Raw genomic sequence first — 5,231 nt, 5'->3', positions numbered from 1 at the left:
GGGTTGCTGAGAGTGTACAGGGCTCACAGGCCTAAGTGTGAGAGGCCAAAAGTGTTCCCCCAGAAAGTGTCTAGGAGCGCGTTTCAGGGCCTCAGGAGTGGTTTGGACCCCCCTTTTTGTGGTACTTTTTGTCAAGCTGAAGTTGGTGTTTAGGGTTGCTGAGAGTGTACAGGGCTCACAGGCCTAAGTGTGAGAGGCCAAAAAGTGTTCCCCCAGAAAGTGTCTAGGAGCGCGTTTCGGGGCCTCAGGAGTGGTTTGGACCCCCCTTTTTGTGGTACTTTTTGTCAAGCTGAAGTTGGTGTTTCGGGTGGTTAAGAGTGTACAGGGCTCACAGGCCTAAGTGTGAGAGGCCAAAAGTGTTCCCCCAGAAAGTGTCTAGGAGCGCGTTTCAGGGCCTCAGGAGTGGTTTGGACCCCCCTTTTTGTGGTACTTTTTGTAAAGATGAAGTTGGTGTTTAGGGTTGCTGAGAGTGTACAGGGCTCACAGGCCTAAGTGTGAGAGGCCAAAAGTGTTCCCCCAGAAAGTGTCTAGGAGCGCGTTTCGGGGCCTCAGGAGTGGTTTGGACCCCCCTTTTTGTGGTACTTTTTGTCAAGCTGAAGTTGGTGTTTCGGGTGGTTAAGAGTGTACAGGGCTTGTAGTTTTCACCAGTGTCTGTTTTGACCGATTCTCAGGGGAGCAAGATAGAGACATGGGACCTTGTCCTACCCCCCCATTTGTGTGTACCCCGAGTCCAACGGTACCACCCTCGAGTCTCTAGGACTTAGGGTTCTGGAGTTATGAGCATTTGAAGTTCCCCCAAATAAGGGAGTTGGGAGAGTGAAAATTTGGGATTTTCACCAGGGTCAGTTTTAAACCGATTCTCAGGGAAGCAAGATAGAGACATGGGACCGTGTCCTACCCCCCCATTTGTGTGTACCCCGAGTCCAACGGTACCACCCTCGAGTCTCTAGGACTTAGGGTTCCAGAGTTATGAGCATTTGAAATTCCTCCATATAAATGAGTTGAGAGTGAAAATTTGCATTAGTGTGAGAGGCCAAAAGTGTTCCCCCAGAAAGTGTCTAGGAGCGCGTTTCGGGGCCTCAGGAGTGGTTTGGACCCCCCTTTTTGTGGTACTTTTTGTCAAGCTGAAGTTGGTGTTTAGGGTTGCTGAGAGTGTCCAAGGCCTAAGTGTGAGAGGCCAAAAGTGTTCCCCCAGAAAGTGTCTAGGAGCGCGTTTCGGGGCCTCAGGAGTGGTTTGGACCCCCCTTTTTGTGGTACTTTTTGTCAAGCTGAAGTTGGTGTTTAGGGTTGCTGAGTGTCCAAGGCCTAAGTGTGAGAGGCCAAAAGTGTTCCCCCAGAAAGTGTCTAGGAGCGCGTTTCGGGGCCTCAGGAGTGGTTTGGACCCCCCTTTTTGTGGTACTTTTTGTCAAGCTGAAGTTGGTGTTTCGGGTGGTTAAGAGTGTACAGGGCTCACAGGCCTAAGTGTGAGAGGCCAAAAGTGTTCCCCCAGAAAGTGTCTAGGAGCGCGTTTCAGGGCCTCAGGAGTGGTTTGGACCCCCCTTTTTGTGGTACTTTTTGTCAAGCTGAAGTTGGTGTTTAGGGTGGTTAAGAGTGTACAGGGCTCACAGGCCTAAGTGTGAGAGGCCAAAAGTGTTCCCCCAGAAAGTGTCTAGGAGCGCGTTTCGGGGCCTCAGTAGTGGTTTGGACCCCCCTTTTTGTGGTACTTTTTGTCAAGCTGAAGTTGGTGTTTAGGGTTGCTGAGTGTCCAAGGCCTAAGTGTGAGAGGCCAAAAGTGTTCCCCCAGAAAGTGTCTAGGAGCACGTTTCGGGGCCTCAGGAGTGGTTTGGACCCCCCTTTTTGTGGTACTTTTTGTCAAGCTGAAGTTGGTGTTTAGGGTTGCTGAGTGTCCAAGGCCTAAGTGTGAGAGGCCAAAAGTGTTCCCCCAGAAAGTGTCTAGGAGCGCGTTTCGGGGCCTCAGGAGTGGTTTGGACCCCCCTTTTTGTGGTACTTTTTGTAAAGATGAAGTTGGTGTTTCGGGTGGTTAAGAGTGTACAGGGCTCACAGGCCTAAGTGTGAGAGGCCAAAAGTGTTCCCCCAGAAAGTGTCTAGGAGCGCGTTTCAGGGCCTCAGGAGTGGTTTGGACCCCCCTTTTTGTGGTACTTTTTGTAAAGCTGAAGTTGGTGTTTCGGGTGGTTAAGAGTGTACAGGGCTCACAGGCCTAAGTGTGAGAGGCCAAAAGTGTTCCCCCAGAAAGTGTCTAGGAGCGCGTTTCAGGGCCTCAGGAGTGGTTTGGACCCCCCTTTTTGTGGTACTTTTTGTCAAGCTGAAGTTGGTGTTTAGGGTTGCTGAGAGTGTCCAAGGCCTAAGTGTGAGAGGCCAAAAGTGTTCCCCCAGAAAGTGTCTAGGAGCGCGTTTCGGGGCCTCAGGAGTGGTTTGGACCCCCCTTTTTGTGGTACTTTTTGTCAAGCTGAAGTTGGTGTTTAGGGTTGCTGAGAGTGTACAGGGCTCACAGGCCTAAGTGTGAGAGGCCAAAAGTGTTCCCCCAGAAAGTGTCTAGGAGCGCGTTTCAGGGCCTCAGGAGTGGTTTGGACCCCCCTTTTTGTGGTACTTTTTGTCAAGCTGAAGTTGGTGTTTAGGGTTGCTGAGAGTGTACAGGGCTCACAGGCCTAAGTGTGAGAGGCCAAAAGTGTTCCCCCAGAAAGTGTCTAGGAGCGCGTTTCGGGGCCTCAGGAGTGGTTTGGACCCCCCTTTTTGTGGTACTTTTTGTCAAGCTGAAGTTGGTGTTTCGGGTGGTTAAGAGTGTACAGGGCTCACAGGCCTAAGTGTGAGAGGCCAAAAGTGTTCCCCCAGAAAGTGTCTAGGAGCGCGTTTCAGGGCCTCAGGAGTGGTTTGGACCCCCCTTTTTGTGGTACTTTTTGTAAAGATGAAGTTGGTGTTTAGGGTTGCTGAGAGTGTACAGGGCTCACAGGCCTAAGTGTGAGAGGCCAAAAGTGTTCCCCCAGAAAGTGTCTAGGAGCGCGTTTCGGGGCCTCAGGAGTGGTTTGGACCCCCCTTTTTGTGGTACTTTTTGTCAAGCTGAAGTTGGTGTTTCGGGTGGTTAAGAGTGTACAGGGCTTGTAGTTTTCACCAGTGTCTGTTTTGACCGATTCTCAGGGGAGCAAGATAGAGACATGGGACCTTGTCCTACCCCCCCATTTGTGTGTACCCCGAGTCCAACGGTACCACCCTCGAGTCTCTAGGACTTAGGGTTCTGGAGTTATGAGCATTTGAAGTTCCCCCAAATAAGGGAGTTGGGAGAGTGAAAATTTGGGATTTTCACCAGGGTCAGTTTTAACCGATTCTCAGGGGAGCAAGATAGAGACATGGGACCGTGTCCTACCCCCCCCATTTGTGTGTACCCCGAGTCCAACGGTACCACCCTCGAGTCTCTAGGACTTAGGGTTCCAGAGTTATGAGCATTTGAAATTCCTCCATATAAATGAGTTGAGAGTGAAAATTTGCATTAGTGTGAGAGGCCAAAAGTGTTCCCCCAGAAAGTGTCTAGGAGCGCGTTTCGGGGCCTCAGGAGTGGTTTGGACCCCCCTTTTTGTGGTACTTTTTGTCAAGCTGAAGTTGGTGTTTAGGGTTGCTGAGAGTGTCCAAGGCCTAAGTGTGAGAGGCCAAAAGTGTTCCCCCAGAAAGTGTCTAGGAGCGCGTTTCGGGGCCTCAGGAGTGGTTTGGACCCCCCTTTTTGTGGTACTTTTTGTCAAGCTGAAGTTGGTGTTTAGGGTTGCTGAGTGTCCAAGGCCTAAGTGTGAGAGGCCAAAAGTGTTCCCCCAGAAAGTGTCTAGGAGCGCGTTTCGGGGCCTCAGGAGTGGTTTGGACCCCCCTTTTTGTGGTACTTTTTGTCAAGCTGAAGTTGGTGTTTCGGGTGGTTAAGAGTGTACAGGGCTCACAGGCCTAAGTGTGAGAGGCCAAAAGTGTTCCCCCAGAAAGTGTCTAGGAGCGCGTTTCAGGGCCTCAGGAGTGGTTTGGACCCCCCTTTTTGTGGTACTTTTTGTCAAGCTGAAGTTGGTGTTTAGGGTGGTTAAGAGTGTACAGGGCTCACAGGCCTAAGTGTGAGAGGCCAAAAGTGTTCCCCCAGAAAGTGTCTAGGAGCGCGTTTCGGGGCCTCAGTAGTGGTTTGGACCCCCCTTTTTGTGGTACTTTTTGTCAAGCTGAAGTTGGTGTTTAGGGTTGCTGAGTGTCCAAGGCCTAAGTGTGAGAGGCCAAAAGTGTTCCCCCAGAAAGTGTCTAGGAGCGCGTTTCGGGGCCTCAGGAGTGGTTTGGACCCCCCTTTTTGTGGTACTTTTTGTCAAGCTGAAGTTGGTGTTTAGGGTTGCTGAGTGTCCAAGGCCTAAGTGTGAGAGGCCAAAAGTGTTCCCCCAGAAAGTGTCTAGGAGCGCGTTTCGGGGCCTCAGGAGTGGTTTGGACCCCCCTTTTTGTGGTACTTTTTGTAAAGCTGAAGTTGGTGTTTCGGGTGGTTAAGAGTGTACAGGGCTCACAGGCCTAAGTGTGAGAGGCCAAAAGTGTTCCCCCAGAAAGTGTCTAGGAGCGCGTTTCGGGGCCTCAGGAGTGGTTTGGACCCCCCTTTTTGTGGTACTTTTTGTAAAGATGAAGTTGGTGTTTCGGGTGGTTAAGAGTGTACAGGGCTCACAGGCCTAAGTGTGAGAGGCCAAAAGTGTTCCCCCAGAAAGTGTCTAGGAGCGCGTTTCAGGGCCTCAGGAGTGGTTTGGACCCCCCTTTTTGTGGTACTTTTTGTAAAGCTGAAGTTGGTGTTTCGGGTGGTTAAGAGTGTACAGGGCTCACAGGCCTAAGTGTGAGAGGCCAAAAGTGTTCCCCCAGAAAGTGTCTAGGAGCGCGTTTCAGGGCCTCAGGAGTGGTTTGGACCCCCCTTTTTGTGGTACTTTTTGTCAAGCTGAAGTTGGTGTTTAGGGTTGCTGAGTGTCCAAGGCCCAAGTGTGAGAGGCCAAAAGTGTTCCCCCAGAAAGATTCTAGGAGCGTGTTTCGGGGCCTCAGGAGTGGTTTGGACCCCCCTTTTTGTGGTACTTTTTGTAAAGATGAAGTTGGTGTTTCGGGTGGTTAAGACTGTACAGGGCTTGTAGTTTTAACCAGTGTCTGTTTTGACCGATTCTCAGGGGAGCAAGATAGAGACATGGGACCTTGTCCTACCCCCCCATTTGTGTGTACCCCGAGTCCAACGGTACCACCCTCGAGTCTCTAGGACTTAGGGT

The sequence above is a fragment of the Toxotes jaculatrix genome, chromosome 3, assembly GCF_017976425.1.
Source record: "Toxotes jaculatrix isolate fToxJac2 chromosome 3, fToxJac2.pri, whole genome shotgun sequence".
In the NCBI taxonomy this organism is placed as follows: domain Eukaryota; kingdom Metazoa; phylum Chordata; class Actinopteri; family Toxotidae; genus Toxotes; species Toxotes jaculatrix.
The sequence above is the reverse complement of the archived record's forward strand: the minus strand, read 5'-3'. Positions refer to the sequence as shown.